Below are 22371 nucleotides of genomic sequence, written 5' to 3'. Positions count from 1 at the left end.
GGATGGGCAGCCAATGCAATGCAGCCAGAGTGGGCGAAATGTGTTGGTATTTTTTCACACCAGTGAGGAGTCTGGCCGCGGCATTCTGCACCTCCTGAAGTTTCCGCAGCAGCCTCAAAGGCAGCCCCACGTAGAGCACATTACAGTGGTCTAATCTTGAGATTACGAGTGTATGCACCAAGGTAGTGAGGGCCCCAACATCAAGATAGGGCCGCGGCTGGGCTATCCGCCTAAGATGATAGAAGGCGGTTCGGACCACGGATGCCACCTGGGATTCCATAGTGAGTGCCGGGTCCAGATGGATCCCCAAACTGGGAGGCAGGGAGGGTCACCCCCCCCCAAAGGAGAGGAAGTTTCCCAAACCCCCCACTGTGGGAACACCCACCCTTAGTACCTCCGTCTTGTCCAGGTTCAGAATCAGCCCATTCTCCTGCATCCATTGCAGTATGGTCCCCAGGCAGCGCTGAAGGGACAGAATGGCATCACCTGCGGTAGGTGGAAAGGAGATGTAGAGCTGATTATCATCAGCGTACTGATGACACCGAGCTCCACACCCCCGGATGACCCCTCCCAGTGGCCTCATATAGATGTTAAACAGCATTGGGGAGATAATCGACCCCTGTGGAACCCCACAATTGAGACTCCACGGGGCCTAAACACTCTCCCCAAGCTGTACTCTCTGGGGACGGTCCTCCAAGAAGGAACGGAGCCAGGCCAATGCAAGGCCCCCAATTCCCAGCTCAGAGAGCCTCCCTAGGAGGATACCGTGGTCAATGGTATCAAAGACCAGCAGGGACACTTTTCCCCTGTCGGCCTCCCTCAATAGGAGGGCGACCATCACACAGGGCGACCGATGCCGTTTCTGTACCATGGTGCGGCCTGAAGCCCGACTGAAACGGATCCAATGCATCTGTTTCGTCCAGGTGCTCCTGAAGCTGGTTGGCCACCACCCTCTCAACTACCTTGCTTAGGAAAGAAACGTTGGCGATGGGCCTGTAGTTGCCAATTTCATCCGCTGCCAAACTTGGTTTCTTCCTAATGGGCCTAATGAGTGTCTCCTTGAGGGCAGATGGGAATTTGCCCTCCAGGAAAGATCCATTAATTATTACAGTGGCCCATTCCGTTGTTGTAGGCGTGGCCACTTTGATTAGCCAGGCAGGGCAAGGGTCAAGGGAGGAGGTGGTGGCACGACAGCGATCAAGCGCCCTGGCCACAGTGTCAGGCGTGACAGGCTAAAGGAATCAAAAATTACTGGGCAAGACGGAGCGCTGGACATCTCAGCTTGACTCACTGTGTTCAAAAAAGGAGACAGGTCCCGGCGGATGGCCTCCACTTTAGCTTTTAAAAATGCTGCAAATTGGTCCGGTGAAAAACTAGGGGGAGGCCCATCACCCGGACCAATTCTGGATAGGTCGCGCACTATACGGAATAATTCCGCCTGCTGGTTGGACACTTCGCTTATCCAGTTAGCGAAGTATGCTCCACTGGCAGACTTTACCTTAGCCAGGTAAAGGTTAGTGGCGACCTTAACAGCTATCCAATTATAATCCGTCGGATCCTTTCTCCATTTGCGCTCTAGCCGTCTCCTAATCTGCTTCCATGCCCTGAGGTCCTGGTTAAACCAGGGCATCGGGTGGGCTCTGCGTTGGAGAGGGCGTTTAGGTGCGATCATATCTACAGCCCTAGCCGCCGCAGTAAACCAGCTGCTGGTCAGAGCCTCGACAGGAGCGCAAGCCAGGTCAGCCGTAACACCTCTCATAGCATCCTGGAATCCAATCAGATCCATTAGCCTTTCAGGGCGGACCATAACAATAGGTCCCTGCTCCCTCCGAGGGGGGAGGGCCATGTTGAGGTTACATTTTATCAGGTTTCATACAGTTTTTGATATAAATCCTTGCTGCCATGTTTTGGATGTTGGGGATAAGCTACTAAAGGGGCATAGCTATTACCCATATGCGACTCAGTTGGAGTTGGAAATAGTTCCAATTGAGCAGGCTGGATGTATTTTCTCTTTGTATGGATGGTGTGTTCTGTCATTTCTGGAGGATATAATACCTTTTGAAAGATACCTTTGAGAGCATTTTCACCTGATTACTCTGGTTTTTTATTTTGCTTGTAGGATCACGGGGCATGTTAATTGGGATATTGTTTGGAAAGGTTGCAAAATTGGTGTGCGTATCTTTTCCTCTGCCATCTGATTTGGTTTTGGAAGGTGATCTGCTGTAAATGGTGGAAGCTTCAGCCCTGTATCTATACAGGTCGTAGCTGGGATTTTCAGCTGTTATCTTCCTTCCCTCCTCTCTTTGTTCTGGAACCTGAATTTCTCGGGACGTATTTGCTAGTTTGTGGGTGTCCAATTTTGTGATGGGTCTGAAGTTGATATTTGAATAACTTGTATGTATTCCCCATTTGAATGATGCTGCTATTTTTTCAAACTTGAATAACAGGCTCCAAAAATGATGGACCTGTTTACTATTGGTGAAGATCACGTGTACCCTGCCTCTTAGTTGCCCGGGCTTACTGGGATAAATACAGTAACATTTTGTGTTCGTTTGAGCATCCCAACCCTTGCCCAGAATTTCTCTTATTTTCTGTAATACTTCTGAATTGGAGGCCCAGGTGCCATTTGATTTTCTTAGTGGCCAGTTATAGATGGTGATATGGTTCATGGGCTTGGATGATGGGGTTTCAACCGGGGTGGACTCTTCACTGTCTGAGGTTGCTGACCATTGGGGGTTTTCTATCTGTATATTTTTCTTGCATGCTGTCACATGAAGTGGATGCTGAGGATAGGGTTCTTCTTGGGTATTTCCCCACCATTCATCTATGGTTATTAGCTCTAGATTGGAGGATGTAACGTCAGCTCCCTCTGTGTCTTCACTTCGGTCATATGCGTCTGCCCAAGCCTTTAGGGTCATCCCAGAGTTGGGCATTCAGTTCTGAGTTGGTTTTTTCCAATAGCTGTAGGTAACTCTGACCTTTAAAGGCTGGGGAGTTATCTTTTTGTGTTTGATCTTTCGTGCCCAGCTCCTTTTTTACCTGAAGTCCTCTCTGTTCAGTATTGCGAGGGTTTGAGGGAGGTGCTGCTTTTAGAATCCCCAACTTTATCATGTCAGCAATGCATTGTAGTATTGATTTAATATCAGTGATTTCTTTCTTTAGATCATGCAGCTTATTGAAAATTGTCTGGTTGGATTTAGCTGAGAGGAAGCACTGATCATGTAGTTGGGTGTAAATAATCCTACTTTGTTCACTCTCGGGCCCTTGAGCATCTTGGGGACCTACATTTCCTTCCATATTGTTCTCCTTGTGCCCAGGTGTTGATAACTCTCAGAATGCTTTTCAGAAAAAACATCTTTTAGCTCAGGACTAGTTATCATTCTCAACACCTTCTCCAAATATTACCTTTCAGAGAGGTCATTGTACTAAAATTGAATTTAACTGTAAATTTAGCTGGTCCACATCATGAATGAGAATTGACTTGACAGCATGTGATTGTGAGGAAACAGAAGGAAACTGGGACTTGTAGTCATACAAAGATGGAGTCTGTTAGGTTCTGTGAAAGATAGATTTGAAAGCACTGAAATGGTCTCATGAGATTGTTGTTAGAATTCTGCTGCCAGAAATAAAGATAAGGGAGCAAGGCCAAAGAGGCCCAGAGAAGATGAAACATAGCATACTACTTAATAGGGGAAAGATAATTCACCTGGGCTCGGATCTTCTCCTGTGAAATGTGGGAGGTGAACTCTTTTACACCCACTTGCTCTTAATTGTTTAACAGCTTGGAAGTGTCATAAAAAAGGTGACCAAAGGTATGTAGAACATGGTTCATGTATGTGATCCTTGTTCATTTGTTCGTGAATGTTGTGGAATTTCAGAGGTTATTTTTTTTGAAGGAGAAGAGGGGGGAGAAATAGCCAGCTTCTCTAGATACTGACATATAGAGAGTGCAAAGATGGTTACTTAGCTTAATTTTAGTTGTTATTATTTTACTTATTATTTTACTTATTTTAATCATTGTAACTGCTGGAGGTGCCTAATGTTTATGCCTTTTAAAGCTACAACTGTATTCTAATGCAACTACTTTGTTAATTAAACAAATATAATTCTTCAACAGAGAAGTGGTCTCTTGAACAGCACGACTTGCACCTAAATCCAGTGAGGACTTGAGAAGGTCACTAATTGCTACTGTAAGTATTGAGAGATCCTGCCTGACTAGGCTATTGTTCTATCAAAGCAACCATATAGTCAATGATTTGCTACCTTGTAAGTTGGCAAGTGTTCTCTTTTAGGTTGGGCTTGTTTGTGGAGCATGTACTATGCACTTCTAGCCCTAAAGAACCTACACCATGTACTTTGGTGTAAATTGGTAGTTTTGCAAACACAGTGACTCCTTGGCTGAGATAATTATCCCTTTAGGGAGAGATGACTGTGAGAGTGATTATTATATTATTAGTTATGGCTGCACAGGAGTGGAGCAATAATTGTCAATATTCTATAAGGAAATTCTACAAATGCAGGCAGCCCAAAGAAAAAAAATATAGGTAACATTTGAGCTGGGTTTCAAATCAGTACCAAATGCTGCATATTTTTAGCAGACGGTCTACTTTTGATCTCAGCCAAACTAGGGGAGATTTCGGTAGAGTTTTTTAGTGATTATTATTTTTTAAAATGAGAGTGCTCACCCGGCAATCCTCAGATCATACAATCGTGTTCTGGGATCTTCTAGCAATAAGCTGCCTTGGGTCTCTGGTAGGTAAGAAAAGTAGGATAGAAATAAAATGAATGATTTCCCACTGTGACATTGCTCTGTCTATACCTTTGCTACAAGAAGGCTTTTAAGAAAAATATAAGAAAAGTATATGAAAATACTATAGTCAAAAATTCATAATCCATACGGCCATTATCCAGATTGTCTCTCAGTTTTTAAATTAATGTATGCTTGCAATAATTTTTATCATTAATAGTGTAAACAGCCAATTATTTAATTAAGCCTATAGTTTTGTATTAACTCAAGCTGAAATTCCAACAACTTTGGTTGGATCCAGTCTTAATGTATTCGTTTAATATGAACAGACACGTTCTATGTCTGAGCTTACAGAACTTTTCTATGAACGTTTTATTCAAATACCTATCAAAGGATAATTCTGGTCCCCACTTTGGACTTCTCTATAGCATTCTCCCTTTCGGACTGCCATTCTCACACTCAAGATATGGGTTTAAAAAATCCCAAAGTTTATTCAAATAAAGAAATGGCAATTTATAAACAATAGATTATTAATATAAACAATATCAAAAAGATATACTTTATGTTGAAGATGTGACAACTTCTTCCAAGCTCTCAATGTGACCATGAAACACTATTTCATTTGGCCTGATATTAATTCAAGGATGTCTGCTTGAAGGAGATGCAAAATTATCATTGGTATATATCCTGTTTCAGCAGTGAACAATAGCAAATTGCAATAAATTCTGTTGAGCAAAAAAGCAGGGACAAAGCAATGCATTAAAGTTCAGGCTGAAATGAAAAGAAGGGAGTATTATGCAAACAGGCACTGCAAAACTGTGTCCAGCATGTGCAAAACAGAACTACTGAGAAAGGAAAGAGTAGTGATCAAGTGATTACTTATGAAAGGCAAACTCCCTGAGGTTGTGCAGTGAGGAGGGCAAACAATTGGGGCATAATCAGGAAATATTCATTCTTGTGTGGTTTTGGAAGTGGAAGCCATGTTATTCTATGCTAGCAAGTCAGCAAAACCAAAAGAAAATTAAAGACAATGAAAGCATTGTGGCATCTTAAAAACTAATTGTTTTACTTCCTGGTGTGGGAAAACTTTGAAAACTAGGACAAGGGTAAATCGAGAAAGACATCCACAAGGGACCAGTAGTGTCAGGTCTAGAACATCGCTGTAGAAATTGATAATCAAAGTTTGTAGAAAGAATCTGATCAAATACTACAGCTGTGCTAGCAACCTGCTTACCAGTTAGATTTAATACAGCTGTGGAAATAAAATGCTAGAGAAGAAACCTGTAGAAGCTAATCTCTAATTGGCCACAAGGGGCAATAAAGCAAACAGCCTCAGAAGACTGTTTGGTGGGAGGGATGGTCGAATGAAGAGAAGAAGGAGCTTCTCTGTGGGATTGATTTATGAAGCAAACTATTACTATGGACTCTGGGTTTGTGTTATGATAAATGGACTGACATGTTATCAATCAATTAATCTTTATTTGCGACCTCTGACCCATAAAATATATACATATAATATTTAAAAAAAGAAGAAGCAACTAAAACATTTCAAGACAGTTAAACCACTATAAAGTAATAAGATAGATCACTGGTTCTTAACTTTGGGTTACTCAGGAGTTTTGGACTGCAACTCCCAGAAGCCTTCACCACCAACTGTGCTGGCTGGGGTTTCTGGGAGTTGCAGTTCAAAAACATCCGAGTAACAAAGGTTAAGAAGCACTGAGATAGATTACCCATATATTGTTTTTAATATTAATATATGCAATCAATCAATTTTAATTCTGTGGTCTCCGACCCATTAAAATACATACATGTAATATTTAAAGTAGATGGAAGCAATTACAACATTTCAAGGCAGTTAAAACAGTGAAAATTAATAAAACAGTTTATCCATATATTGCTTTTTTATTTTTGTTGTTTCCATTACGACGGGGTTAGGTACAGGTCAAGATTGTTTTTCGTATTCTTTGAGCAGAGAGAAGGAATTTGGCCACTGATTCAGTGGTTATCTTGTTTGTGTCACTTCAGAAATATTTTGTATCCCAAATCAGAGTCCTACCTCAAAGACATTCATTATGGGCTTGAGGAATTTGATACACTCCAAAAGGACGCGCGTCAAAGGTACAAATTCTGCATCCTTACAAGGGCACAATCTTGTGCCAGAATATCACCCATTTAAAACTGCGGATTGGAGACAATTAAATCAGGCTCCTCAAAAGACGTGCCTGTATTTTGGGATAATCAAATTCTCTAAATACCTAGCACTTTGGGAGAAATTATAGTTCAGGCCAAGGTGCAAGATGGAGCACGTTTTGCAAGGCATTGAAATGGAAGTCAATGTCCTGGATCTGCTTTTCTAAGATAGATTTGGCTGCCTTGGGTTCCTGGGCATAAAGAAAGTCAAAAGAGAGCCCTAATAGATGCTGTTGGGCTGGAAAAGCTTTAAGCCATGAGCTGTTATGGAATATTTCTGTAGAAGGTTAAGATATCCCATACAGTGGGGTCTTGATTTGAGAACTTAATTCGTATTGGAAGGCGGTTCTCAAGTCAAACAGTCTGTAAGTCAAGTCTCCATTGACCTACAGTGCATTGAAAACCGATTAATCCCGTAACAGGCCGTTTTTGTTCCATTTTGGTTTTTTTCTGGTCTGTAAGTCAAATCTCAGTCTGCAAGTCAAACCTAAATTTTGCGGCCAGAGAAGTCTGTAACTCAAAAAGTCTGTAAGTCAAGCCGTCTGTAAGTCAAGGGTCCACTGTAGATGGATCACCATGTATTACCTTGTTCCAAAATCTAAAAGCAGATAGCCACGCGCTGCATTCTAGTGATGTTAGACCAGTCTCTAATCGTAAGGCAGCTGCAGGGATGCATCTTGCCATTCCCAGAATGGATCTTAGAAAATTTGAAAGAACACTCTCTATATGTGTGAAATCCTAGGATCCAACTTGGTATACCATATAACAGTTGGGGCAGAATCTTGAGCTTAACAACTTGAATAACAGCTGGAATAAATTGTCCCCCCTTAGTAAAGAAAAGAAATGCAAGATAGCTTTCTGCATGCTCTGGGTTGCTTGAATTATGGTCCCTCTATGGGCAGCCCAGGAAAGTTTATGGCGGAATCTAATACCTAGGTACTTTAGCAGTTTTATTTGCTCAATACAAGAACCATTAATTGTCCATTTTCTAGTTGTTGCAGAATGAGTGAAAACCATAATTTTGGTTTTAAGAAAATTTAGAACCAATTGGTTGTTCTCACAATAGGTCATAAATGTGCGGTTCAGCCGTTCAAGTCCTATTTTCGATAGTGACAGAAGGACCGCATCATCTGTGTAAAGCAGTAGGGGGCATTTGGTCTCCGCCAGTCTAGGAGGATGGAAGTCTGTTCCAAGACACCACCCAAACAGATCCTTTAAATACAGGTTAAATAGTGTGGGGGCCCTGTCGAACCCTTTTATTAGCCTGAATAGGTTTTGTCAGGTTTCCTTCTGTACCACATCTAACACGGAGTGTGATGCCTGATAAAGACATTTAATAAGCTACAGGAGTCTCTTATCTATAGAGGTTTTGTATAATTTTGACCATAGAATGTCTCTTGGGACAGAATCAAAGGCTGAGTTTAAATTTCTGAATGTAGTATAGGGCCCATTTCCACGAGAGGACATATATTTCTCCGCAATACACTGTTCAATTGCTGATCTCCTCTTTCTAATTCCTGCCTGTTCCTTCCCCAAGATATTTTCCTCCTCTATCCAAGTAAGTAGTCTTTGATTTAAGTGATTAGAGTACAATTTACCCAGCACGGAGAGTCGCCTGAATGGTCTGTAGTTGGTTGGGTCTCCTCTTTCTCCTTTCTTAAAGATAGGTATTATTATGGCTTCGGACCAAGTGATGGGAAATTTACCTGAGTTGTTGATACAGTATGGGTAAACAAGTTTACCAACAAAGGTGCCCACCAATCCATGTCAGCCTTTAGCATTTCAGGGAGAATAGCATCTGTTCCCAGGACCTTGCCTGATTTCATTTCAGGGTTATTGTTTCAGTCACTGTGGCCGGCCTCCATGGAGGAGTGTCATTTAAATTTATAGGTGGAGAGAAATCTGTAGAATTCTCTTTGATGTCCCCAAATAGAGTAGAGAAATGCTGTTCCCACGTACCTGCTGGGAAGTTACTGCTGAGCTGGTTCGAGGGCTCAGGGCATCAGTGACAAGAGCCCAAAAGAGTTTAGATTTTTTATTTAAAGTGCATTCTATTAATGCATTCCATCCCTTTTGAATTCCTTGTCTCTTTTTACATGCTATTAATTTGTTATTAATATTATAATAATATTCTGCTGGTAATATGTTTAGGTTTTCCTTTCTATAGTTGTTATATACCTCTCTCAGTTGTTTTTTAACTACATGACATTCTCTGTCAAACCACTTGGGGCCGTTTATCTTTAATGAGGCTTCGGGAAGCAGTTGTTTGGAGGTCAGGGCAATGTTCATCGCATTGATAAGGATTGAATCTTTATATTTGGCAGCAGTGGCATTTGTGGCTCCTATGATTGAATTTTTAGGGACTCCCCCTAAGCGGAGCCAAAGAAGCCTTCTAGCTTATTTTGAGTTTCCTCAGTCCAATGTATTCTCTTTTGTTTGAAGCTTAGGAATTTATCTTGGAGATGAGGTTTTGCATTCAGATGGACAGATTGTGAAAGTAGGAGGATGGTATTAAGGGGCAGGTGGTCACTATCCAGCCTTAGGCCTACAGAAAATTCCACTCCCTCTCTAGATAAAGAGTGGGAGATTAGCACAAAATCCACAGCACTGCTTACATAGGTGAATTCAGGGTGTTTGTCATAGTGGGGGGTTCCCGTTTAATATTATAAGACCAAGGCGGGGCACCATTTGGATCATACAGATGCCACCATAATTCACCTTAGTATCTTTGGACATTCAACATAGCTAGGGGCTAAGATCTTATTGTCAACTACCCCCCCTTAAACTAGAAGAAATGAGTGCATTATTATTTGAGCCTAATCTTGCATTAAAGTCCCCCATTATGAGTAAATTGGCTCTAGGGAGTTTGCATTCTAGTCCTGTTGTATAATTTTCCAGGTCTTCCCAACCTTGTTTTGTGCTTTTCTGAGATGAGAAGGGTGGGATACTAACCTTGACCAAAAAAAAAAAAAAAAAAAAAAAAAAGGATCTTACATCCAAAGACTATATGCCCGGCCATTGCTATTTTCGCACAAGTGGCGAGCCAGTTGACAGATGCCTGGAGAGCAGTAGATATCAATATTGCTAAACCTGCTTTAGGCGTACCTTTCCTTTTGGTGGACTCAGCGGGCATACGATATACAGCATATCCATTTAGCTTAATTTGTTTGGTGAACCATGTTTCCTGAATAAAAATTATATCATGAGCCCTCAGATGTTCCAGAAAGTTGGGATCATTTTGCTTCGAGGTCCACCCTGCTATGTTCCATGAGATGACTTTGAGCTGATCATGTGTTACATTCAAGATCTCCCCTTTATCCCATGGATAGCTATCAGGTTGTCTGGAACAGATTCTAGCTATGGTATCATTATGCTGCAGGGATTGTCAATTTCTCTTAGTAATATCAGGAAAGTTCTCTGGGTTCATCTGGGGGTGCCTCACCTATCAGGCACAGCTCGGGATGGTTCGCAGGCACTGTCAAGTTAGAATTGAGTGTCCTTTTGTTTATTGTTATTATGGGCTCCAGAGGGGGTTTAGCAGACAAATTGGCAGTCTGCTAAAGGAGGCAATCTGGCCAAGCAAGACTTGGAATGGTCTTTTTCGCTGTATGGCTATCATCCTTGCATTTTTCTGTGGGATAACCATAAGCATTTTGCCCATCATTTGAATGGTCTTCTAAAATGTGAATAAGATCCTCATCAGTGTGCTTCTCCTGGGCATAGACTGGTTTCTCCCTTTCTGTCTCCCTTGCATATGGGGTACTGGTTGTGCTAAATTTTGGAAGTACCTAACGACTGTTATACCTCTCGCAGCTAGATCCTTTCTTCTGCCATAAATCCTACTGGTTATTATACTATCCTTATATTTTACAATTGCCCATGCGTGGGTATAATTATGCTACTTCATTTGGCCTGATATTAATTCAAGGATGTCTGCTTGAAGGAGATGCAAAATTATCATTGGAATATATCCTGTTTCAGCAGTGAACAATAGCAAATTGCAATAAATTCTGTTGAGCAAAAAAGCAGAATTAAAGCAATGCATTAAAGTTCAGGTTCAATGAAAAGAAGGGAGTATTATGCAAACAGGCACTGCAAAACTGTGTCCAGCATGTGCAAAACAGAACTACTGAGAAAGGAAAGAGCAGTGATCAAGTGATTACTTATGAAAGGCAAACTCCCTGCGGTTCTGCAGTGAGGAGGGCAAACAATTGGGGCATAATCAGGAAATATTCATTCTTGTGTGGTTTTGGAAGTGGAAGCCATGTTATTCTATGCTAGCAAGTCAGCAAAAACAAAAGAAAAATTAAATATAAAGACAGTTAAAGCATTCTGGCATCTTAAAAACTAATTATTTTACTTCCTGGTGTGGGAAAACTTTGAAAACTAGAAGAGGGACAAGGATAAATCTAGAAAGACATCCACAAGGGACCAGTAGTGTCAGGTCTAGAACATCGCTGTAGGGATTGATAATCAAAGTTTGTGGAAAGAATCTGATCAAATACTACAGCTGTGCTAGCAACCTGCTTACCAGTTAGATTTAATACAGCTGTGGAAATAAAATGCTAGAGAAGAAACCTGTAAAAGCTAATCTCTAATTGGCCACAAGGGGCAATAAAGCAAACAGCCTCAGAACATTGTTTGGTGGGGGGTGGGTCGAATGAAGAGATGAAGGAGCTTCTCTGTGGGATTGATTTATGAAGCAGACTATTACTATGGACTCTGGATTTGTGTTATGATAAATGGACTGACATGGACTCAATCAATTAATCTTTATTGCAGCCTCTGACACATTAAAATATATACATATAATACCTAAAATAAGAGGAAGCAACTAAAACATTTCAAGACAGTTAAAACAGTATAAAGTAATCAGATAGATTACCCATATATTATTTTTTATATTAATATTATATGCAATCAATCAATTTTAGTTCTGTTGTCTCTGACCCATTAAAATACATACATGTAATATTTAAAATAGATGGAAGCAATTAAAACATTTCAAGACAGTTAAAACAGTGAAAATTAATAAAACAAATTACTCATATATTGCTTTTTTATTTTTGTTGTTTCTTTTATGATGGGGTTAGGTAGAGGTCAAGATTGTTTTTCATATTCTTTGAGCAGAGACAAGGAATTTGGCCACTGATTCAGTGGCTACCTTGTTTGTGTCACTTCAGAAAGATTTTGTATCCCAAATCAGAGTCCTACCTGGAAGACATTCATTATGGACTTGAGGATTTTAATAATAATAATAATAACAATAATTTATTGTCATTGTAAGTATATACACAGTATACCCATGCAACAAAATTCACAGACACCCAGAGACCAGACACATGCACACACATAAAATTCCCCAAACACTCCCCACCCACTAAAAGTCTCCCACTAAAAATACAAACATCTACACTGCAGGCCAAGTAACACAGTCCAACTAATTATTCACTACTGTTTGGTGGGAGGGATGGTCGAATGAAGAGAAGAAGGAGCTTCTCTGTGGGATTGATTTATGAAGCAAACTATTACTATGGACTCTGGGTTTGTGTTATGATAAATGGACTGACATGTTATCAATCAATTAATCTTTATTTGCGACCTCTGACCCATAAAATATATACATATAATATTTTTAAAAAGAGGAAGCAACTAAAACATTTCAAGACAGTTAAAACACTATAAAGTAATAAGATAGATCACTGGTTCTTAACCTTGGGTTACTCAGGAGTTTTGGACTGCAACTCCCAGAAGCCTTCACCACCAACTGTGCTGGCTGGGGTTTCTGGGAGTTGCAGTTCAAAAACATCAGAGTAACAAAGATTAAGAACCACTGAGATAGATTACCCATATATTGTTTTTAATATTAATATTATATGCAATCAATCAATTTTAATTCTGTGGTCTGCGACCCATTAAAATACATACATGTAATATTTAAAGTAGATGGAAGCAATTACAACATTTCAAGACAGTTAATACAGTGAAAATTAATAAAACAGTTTACCCATATATTGCTTTTTTATTTTTCTTGTTTCCATTACGACGGGGTTAGGTAGAGGTCAAGATTGTTTTTCGTATTCTTTGAGCAGAGAGAAGGAATTTGGTCACTGATTCAGTGGTTATCTTGTTTGTGTCACTTCAGAAATATTTTGTATTCCAAATCAGAGTCCTACCTGAAAGACATTCATTATGGGCTTGAGGAATTTGATACACTCACTTCTGTAAAAATTACACTCCAAAAGGACGCGCGTCAAAGGTACAAATTCTGCATCCTTACAATGGCACAATCTTGTGCCAGAATATCACCCATTTAAAACTGCGGATTGGAGACAGTTAAATCAGTCTCCTGAAAAGACTGTCGCGACTGCCACCTCCTCTTACGTCACCACAAGAGATGACAGGTCACGATCCTTCACACACACATACACAACTTCGCTGCCACCAACCACACACATAAACCTGACACATCAGATTTAGTATGGATTTAAAAATAAAAATGATGATTTATTGAATACAAACTAAAATGTAAATCACTGAGTAAAAGAATCACTTGTCACACTATATTTCTCAGACCTTAACCCTGCACAGTTCTTGGTTACTTAACACTCAGTTACCTAACCTATATCTAACCCTGTCTACAGATCTTCTTCCAAGCCCTATCTCAGCCCTCTCTCTCCCTGCTTTGCACTTCACCCTTATATACACAAACTCCACCCCTTTAAGACCCACCTCCTGCCCTGCCATAGGCCAGGAAACTCCAGCCTTAGCCAAGACAGGCAGGTGACGTCATGGCATACGTCACATACCTTCCCCCTTTAATAAGTTGTTTTGTGGGGGAAAGCTAAGGTGCTTTTTCCCCAAAACAACTGAACACAACATTAAGCATTACATTTATCACATAAAAACACAGTTTAATATAACTATATTATTCAAATATACTTACACATCCGCCATACAGGTATATAAAAACATGCAATGCATAAAATTTATCATAACACAACACATAACTGTCCAAACATTTTACATTGCCATATACCATGTACAGAGTCCATAAGTTCTTCAGATGTCGTCTTCCGGTCTTCTGGATACGGCGTCAGCCACACAGTTTATAGTCCCTCTGACCACCTTAACCTCAAAATCATAGTCCTGCAAAAGAAGCGCCCACCTCATCAGTTTACTGTTCTGTGATTTCATAGTCCGCAACTCCGACAGAGGTGAGTGATCAGTGCACAAGGTAAAATGTCGACCCCAGACGTAAGCCTTCAACTTCCGGATCGCGAAGATGATCGCCAAACATTCTTTCTCGATGGTAGAAAGATTCTTCTCCCTGGGAAGCAACTTCTTGCTCAGGTACGCCACCGGATGTTGGTCTCCGCTGTCATCCTGTTGGCACAGTACCGCTCCCACACCGGCATTAGACGCATCCGTGTAGATGATGAACTCTCTGCTGAAGTCAGGAGCATGCAGCACTGGATGGTTGGTTAGAGCATCTTTCAGCCGTCCAAACGCCATCTCGCACTCTTCCGACCAGGAAACGCTGTTGCTGCTCTGCTTCTTTGTCAGGTCTGATAAAGGTGCAGCAATCTCACTGAAACCGGGTATAAACTTTCTATAATACCCTGCCAGACCTAAAAAGGATCTCACTTTCTTTTTAGTGGTAGGTCTGGGCCAATTCAGGATTGCTTCTACCTTGGCCTCTAAAGGTTTGATTAGGCCTCCTCCCACTACGTGACCTAGGTACTTCATCTCTGAGTTACCTAGCTGACACTTACTAGCTTTAACGGTTAAGCCAGCATCTTTCAATCTTTGTAGCACTAATTCTAAATGGTGTAGGTGATCTTGCCAGGTGTTGCTAAAGACCCCTATGTCATCGATATAAGCTACCGTGAAGTCACTGAGCCCTTGCAAGGTTTTGTCCTTGAGCCTCTGAAATGTAGCTGGTGAGTTTCTCAGGCCAAAACTGAGGACCCGGAACTCAAACAGACCAAATGGACTGCAAAATGCGGTTTTCTCTTGGACCCTAGGATCACTTCTTCCTTGCCAACACTCTTTGGTTAGACTTAAAAAAGATATGACTCTGCAACCTCCAATCGTCTCACTTAGGTCATCAAGCCTAGGCATAGGATAAGCATCAGGTTTAGTTACTGAATATAACTTGCTGTAGTACACACAGAACCTGACACTGCCATCCGGCTTGTCTACTAAAACTACAGGGGCTAACCAAGCGCTAGATGAGTGTACAATAATTTGATCGTTCAGCATTTCGTCTAGCTCTTTGCGAATATTGTCAAAGAAATAACCTGTTACTCTATATGGTGTTACAGACTGAGAAGCATTCCCTGTGTCAGTCCTGGGTAGCACTCTCTTGTCAACACCAGGTTTGTTTGAGAACACTTCTTGATGTTTTGTAACTAGCGTTCTACGACTATTCTGCTGTCCTCTGGATAGAGCAGGGCTGATCTGCACCTCTTGTGGATTGAACTTTTGTGGGCCCCTCCCTTCCCCGAAGGGCAACCCATGTTCCTCCTTATCAGCCGCTTTGATTGCAAACAGCACCTGGTTCGATTCTCTATAATAAGGCTTAAGGGCATTGATGTGAACGACCCCCCTGCCTAACCTTTTCATAAGTTTGGATGTATGAGAGGTTCCTAAGTCTGTGATTATCTCAGAAGGAAAACCCATCCTACTCATGTAATTTACTAAGGCTTCTGCTACAGTCTGGGTCTCTATATTACATAATGGGATCGCTTCCGGATATCTCGTTGCATGGTCTACTATAGTTAAAATAAATCTGTTCCCCCGCTTAGTGGCGTTGGGCAATGGACCTATGATATCCACCCCTAGACGTGTAAAAGGAGTTGAAATCACTGGTAATGGGCATAGTTTTGCTCTAGTTTTATCACAGTTAGAGCCCTGTCTCTGACAAATATGGCATCTTTGACAGAAACTCTTAATATGTTTACCCGTATTAGGCCAGTAAAAGTTTTGGGCTATTCTTTGTTTGGTCTTGTTTATCCCCATATGAGCTGAGAAAATGTCTGCATGTCCCTTTTCCAAAATCATAGGGCGATATTTCTCAGGCACCACCAACTGTCTCTTAACTTCAGGCCCCCCTTTTGAAATATTATTCAGTTTTTCCCTATAAAGTAAACCACCCTTAATAATAAAACGTTCAGGGCACTCAGGTGATAAATCTTTATCAGTCACCTTTCTAAAACAGTCTTTTAAGGTGGGGTCTGCTGTTTGTTCCTTGACAAAGAGGCTTTTCTGAGGTATTTCAACTGAGAATGCCTCAGGTTGGGGTACAAATTTCTCTGGCTCTTGAGAGTCAGTCTCATTACTGGCTTCACTTTGTACTGATTGTGAACGTGTTACCACCAGGGCACTCTTGACATGCTTTGTTAGGTCATTACCAATAAGAAAAGGGGTAGGAATTTCAGAAGACACCCCCACTCTCCAAAATCCCTTCCAACCTTGATATTCAATTTTCAAATCAGCTACAGGTAATGAAACTAGTTCTGAACCAATCCCTTTCACAGATAGAGTCTGGCCAGCAATCATACAACTTAGTGGTACTATGTCTGAGTGGCAAATAGAAATTTGAGAACAAGTGTCTCTCAAAGCAGTATAGTTATTTTCAAAAATCTTTATTCTGTCCCCAGCAGATTCCAATAACTGAGAATTAGTCTCTATGTAATAACAGTGGACAACTTCAGCGAGAGGCAGCTCCTTCAATGTATCCAATTCAGAGCTCCTAACTGCTTCTGCCTGGGTTTCCATGGTAACAGAACTTTCACTACAAGAAGCTTGAGGTTTACTCTGAACACAAAATATAGCCTTTGCTTCTTTTACATTAACTTTCTGAGGTGGAATTTCTTTATTTTGCCTTGTATTAAAACATTGTGCAGCAATGTGGCCTTTCTTTTTGCAATTGAAGCAGATTCTCTCCCCCCATGAGCTTTTCCCATCAAATCTTTCAAGTTTCTCTTTTCCCTCCAAAACTTGTTTACTGTGCTGGCCCTGTTCTGAGGGCTTTTCAGTAAAATGGCCGCCTACTTTAGTCTGTCTCTGTCCTTGTTCTTTAGAGAACTTTGGGTCCCATGTTTTCCTTACACCTCTCCCCTCATAACAACTAGGTCCCCTTATTTGAGAAATAAAATCAGCTATTTGAGCAGCTTCTCTAACGTCAGTTGGTTTCCGTTCTTGAACTAAAAATTTAAGTTCCCCATGGAGTAAGGAATAAAACTGCTCCAGGCCCACAACATTTTTCAATTCCTGAAAAGTTTTTACATTCTCCTGTTCAAGCCACCGATCTAAACACTTTTCTAAGTTAAAACCAAGTTGGGTATAAGATTCATTTGATCTTTTAGTAAGTTTTCTGAACTTCTGCCTAAGATGTTCTGAATTAATGCCAAATCGATTGAAAACCATTTTTTTTGAACTCTGAATAATCTTTACTGAGCTCAACTGGCATATCAGCATACACATCAGCCATTTTTCCACTCAGGAGAGACCTCAAAATTATCATTTTCTCTGTTTCCCTCACAGAAAAATCAGCACAACTTCGTTCAAAGATTTTAAGGAAGTTTTCAGGACAATCCCCCTGTTTACTGTATATGTAGGAAATTTCTTCAAATCTGATTTTGATAACTGGCTCTCCCCATTTTCCCTATTATTATTATTGTTCTGGTTCAGTAATTCCATTCTCCTTATCTCAAATGCCATTTTCTCTTTCTCTAAGGCAATTCTCTCTCTCTCTCTCTCTCAGCCTCCCTTTCCATCCTCTCTTTTTCTAGGGAAATCCTTTCCTTTTCTATTTCTAACTGCCTCATTTGAACTTCATGTGCCTGGGCTAACTGAATTTTCCTCATTTCTGATAACTGTCCCCCATTAGCTTCTTCCTGCACTGAGGCAACTCTTCCCTCACCATTTGACTCATCCCCAGACCAGTCTGACATCGCTTGGTCTCTTAGTTCACTCATTTCTGCCATTTGACTGCGTGTGAGAGGCATTTTACTAACTCAAAAGGCTCCTGTCAATTTCCACGCCTCTGTTTAAAATACTTTTCTTCTTGCTGTGCTTTAGGTCTGACACTCTTTAACAGGGTATACCAACAGATACGGCTAGGCTTGTTACTGTAGTCTCTAATGGCTTCTGCCCCTTCACCGGGCCTCTTGCCAGATTTAGAGCTACTTTAATTTTCTGCCCTTGGCTCTACTTCAAAATCCACCACAGCTTCACCTTCTCTCAGGTTCTGTAGTTCACTAGAGAAATCCCAAATCTTCGCTGCCCTTGGTCTGTCTGTCCCTTCCGAGTTCTCCCAACTCTGGACTCTCAGACCAAGTCACAACAGCCTCCTACTTTGGGCCAATCTCCCTCACAAAATGGACCTTCCAGAGCTCATACGTCAGTTCCCTCACTCTGAAGTTTAGGTGCTTCTCTACTAGATCTGCTCCCCCCTGGAGACAAATCCTCGAGAGTTACCCACACCCCACTTCAGGTGCACCTAACTGAAATCCTTTTGCTCAGGTCACACTAGCCAAGGCTTTTCTGGACAACTGGGCAACTGGACCCTCGTATCCCAACCGCTGGACACCAGGTTTGTCGCGACTGCCACCTCCTCTTACGTCACCACAAGAGATGACAGGTCACGATCCTTCACACACACATACACAACTTCGCTGCCACCAACCACACATAAACCTGACACATCAGACTTAGTACGGATTTAAAAATAAAAATGATGATTTATTGAATACAAACTAAAATGTAAATCACTGAGTAAAAGAATGACTTGTCACACTATATTTCTCAGACCTTAACCCTGCACAGTTCTTGGTTACTTAACACTCAGTTACCTAACCTATATCTAACCCTGTCTACAGATCTTCTTCCAAGCCCTATCTCAGCCCTCTCTCTCCCTGCTTTGCACTTCACCCTTATATACACAAACTCCACCCCTTTAAGACCCACCTCCTACCCTGCCATAGGCCAGGAAACTCCAGCCTTAGCCAAGACAGGCAGGTGACGTCATGACATACGTCACAAAGACATGCCTGTATTTTGGGATAATCAAATTCTCTAAATACCTAGCACTTTGGGAGAAATTATAGTTCAGGCCAAGGTGCAAGATGGAGCACGTTTTGCAAGGCATTGAAATGGAAGTCAATGTCCTGGATCTGCTTTTCTAAGATAGATTTGGCTGCCTTGGGTTCCTGGGCATAAAGAAAGTCAAAAGAGAGCCCTAATAGATGCTGTTGGGCTGGAAAAGCTTTAAGCCATGAGCTGTGATGGAATATTTCTGTAGAAGGTTAAGATATCCCATACAGTGGGGTCTTGATTTGAGAACTTAATTCGTATTGGAAGGCGGTTCTCAAGTCAAACAGTCTGTAAGTCAAGTCTCCATTGACCTACAGTGCATTGAAAACCGATTAATCCCGTAACAGGCCGTTTTTGTTCCATTTTGGTTTTTTTCTGGTCTGTAAGTCAAATCTCAGTCTGCAAGTCAAACCTAAATTTTGCGGCCAGAGAAGTCTGTAACTCAAAAAGTCTGTAAGTCAAGCCGTCTGTAAGTCAAGGGTCCACTGTAGATGGATCACCATGTATTACCTTGTTCCAAAACCTAAAAGCAGATAGCCACGCGCTGCATTCTAGTGATGTTAGACCAGTCTCTAATCGTAAGGCAGCTGCAGGGACGCATCTTGCCATTCCCAGAATGGATCTTAGAAAATTTGAAAGAACACTCTCTATATGTGTGAAATCCTAGGATCCAACTTGGTATACCATATAACAGTTGGGGCAGAATCTTGAGCTTAAAAACTTGAATAACAGCTGGAATAAATTGTCACCCCTTAGTAAAGAAAAAAATGCAAGATAGCTTTCTGCATGCTCTGGGTTGCTTGAATTATGGTCCGTCTATGGGCAGCCCAGGAAAGTTTATGGTGGAATCTAATACCTAGGTACTTTAGCAGTTTTATTTGCTCAATACAAGAACCATTAATTGTCCATTTTCTAGTTGTTACAGAATGAGTGAAAACCATAATTTTAGTTTTAAGAAAATTTAGAACCAATTGGTTGTTCTCACAGTAGGTCATAAATGTGCGGTTCAGCCGTTCAAGTCCTATTTTCGATAGTGACAGAAGGACCGCATCATCTGTGTAAAGCAGTAGGGGGCATTTCGTCTCCGCCAATCTAGGAGGATGGAAGTCTGTTCCAAGACACCACCCAAACAGATCCTTTAAATACAGGTTAAATAGTGTGGGGGCCCTGTCGAACCCTTTTATTAGCCTGAATAGGTTTTGTCAGGTTTCCTTCTGTACCACATCTAACACGGAGTGTGATGCCTGATAAAGACATTTAATAAGCTACAGGAGTCTCTTATCTATAGAGGTTTTGTATAATTTTGACCATAGAATGTCTCTTGGGACAGAATCAAAGGCTGAGTTTAAATTTCTGAATGTAGTATAGAGCCCATTTCCACGAGAGGACATATATTTCTCCGCAATACACTGTTCAATTGCTGATCTCCTCTTTCTAATTCCTGCCTGTTCCTTCCCCAAGATATTTTCCTCCTCTATCCAAGTAAGTAGTCTTTGATTTAAGTGATTAGAGTACAATTTACCCAGCACAGAGAGTCGCCTGAATGGTCTGTAGTTGGTTGGGTCTCCTCTTTCTCCTTTCTTAAAGATAGGTATTATTATGGCTTTGGACCAAGTGATGGGAAATTTACCTGAGTTGTTGATACAGTATGGGTAAACAAGTTTGCCAACAAAGGTGCCCACCAATCCATGTCAGCCTTTAGCATTTCAGGGAGAATAGCATCTGTTCCCAGGACCTTGCCTGATTTCATACTTCTAATCAGGGTTATTGTTTCAGCCACTGTGGCCGGCCTCCATGGAGGAGTGTCATTTAAATTTATAGGTGGAGAGAAATCTGTAGAATTCTCTTCGATGTCCCCAAATACAGGTGTGTTCTCGATATAGAATCAAAGGCTGATTTACAATCCACAAAGGCGGCATAGAGTGATGTTACTCCTTTGGCCGAGTATTTCGCTGTAAGATGCTGTATAATTAGGCACTGTTCTATTGTGGATCTCCCAGGTGTTCGTCTAGGAGGTGCCTTGCATATAGTTTGCTTCTAATATTGAGTGAACTTATTGGCCTGTAGTTGGCTGGATCTTCCCTTTCCCCCTTCTTATAAAATGGGACCACTATGGCCGTTTCCCATGATATTGGGATATGGCCAGTGTCACTGATGTGCGTGAGAGAGGTGCTAGAAAAGAGCCCCACCATATCTTGTTTTCTTTTAGGAGTTCTGGAGGGATGCCATCAAGGCCTGGGGCTTTTCCATTTTTTAGCTGATCTAAATGAGCTATTATTTCACCTGGGGTCACTGGGGGCCATTTGTGAGTGCTACCAAGCATTAGTGAGGAAGGGGGTACAATGACATCCTCGTACATACTTGTAAAGTGGAATACCCCTTTATCTGGTGGAATACAAGAGGATAACGGGTGTTTGGGCTCTGATAGTCTTCCTGAGTTTAGTTTCCAGAATAGGGATGGATTTTTGTCTTTTGCTGCTTCTGTCACCTTCCTCCATAGTTCTCTCGTGTGTTCTCTTTTACTGTGTCGTATCCTCTGTATTCTTTTTTCATGTATCATTAGTTTTAGGAGGCCTCTTTATTGACATGGCCTTTGCTCTCAGGTATTCCTTGTCTGTCTGATTTAATGTTCTGCTGCCTTACAGCTTAAGTTGAACCAAGGTTTGGATCGGTTATATGATTTCTGAAGGTTTCTGCTATATGAATGGACAAGCTGTGGATTTAACTGTTGTAGGAGAATTTCATATGTATCTATAGGATTCCCGTGGACTGTCTGGCTTCCTACTGAATTAAGGGTGTCAATCAGTGTTTACGAAGTTAAAAGTTGTTTTAGATTTTGTGCCAGTTTAGGTGACCATCTGACTCGGCAACACACTCTTTCTAATGCTGTAATTTCCGTATGATATCTTGGTTCTGTGTCTAAATTTCTAATGTTTAGGTGGAAGATGTAGGGGGAAATGATCCCCCTCCATGTAAGGCAGTACTTGGAGAGTTTCAACCATGGAAAGGAGGCCCCTGCACACCAGGATGTAGTCAATTGTACTAGCTTTAGATGCTACCATAAATGTGTATTTTCCTGTGCCATTTAAAACTGAGAGGCCCAGTCTATAGGCAAATTTGTACAGAGGCCCCGGCATAGTTTGCATGTTGATCTTTAGATGCCTTCTCCTGATTCAGGTTCCCCACATTATCATTTCTTATGTTGGCTTTCATCTTAAATTTGCTTCCCAGATCTGGTCCCATACGGGCGTTTAGATCCCCACCAGTCAGGACCAAAGCATCCGGATGTTCCATGATAAGCTTTCTTACATAGTTTTCAAGGTCTGTAC

General features: G+C 41.3%; 1 long non-coding RNA gene across 5 annotated transcripts in view; it reads left to right on the top strand.

Moving 5' to 3' along the window:
* LOC140705829 (uncharacterized) overlaps window positions 1-22371 on the top strand; it is a 132040-nt gene that overhangs the window by 99872 nt on the left and 9797 nt on the right. For 4 of the 5 annotated variants that reach the window (XR_013543743.1, XR_013543747.1, XR_013543746.1 and 1 more), the window contains one exon: window positions 4118-4190. This is a non-coding gene — a long non-coding RNA (uncharacterized LOC140705829). Of the gene's footprint in view, window positions 1-4117; window positions 4191-22273; window positions 22364-22371 lie in introns of all 5 variants that reach the window. The other variant, XR_013543744.1, reaches the window with a different exon arrangement.

The sequence above is a fragment of the Pogona vitticeps genome, chromosome 3 (genome assembly GCF_051106095.1).
Source record: "Pogona vitticeps strain Pit_001003342236 chromosome 3, PviZW2.1, whole genome shotgun sequence".
Classification (NCBI taxonomy): Eukaryota; Metazoa; Chordata; class Lepidosauria; order Squamata; family Agamidae; genus Pogona; species Pogona vitticeps.
This window is presented reverse-complemented; position numbering and strand designations above follow the sequence as displayed.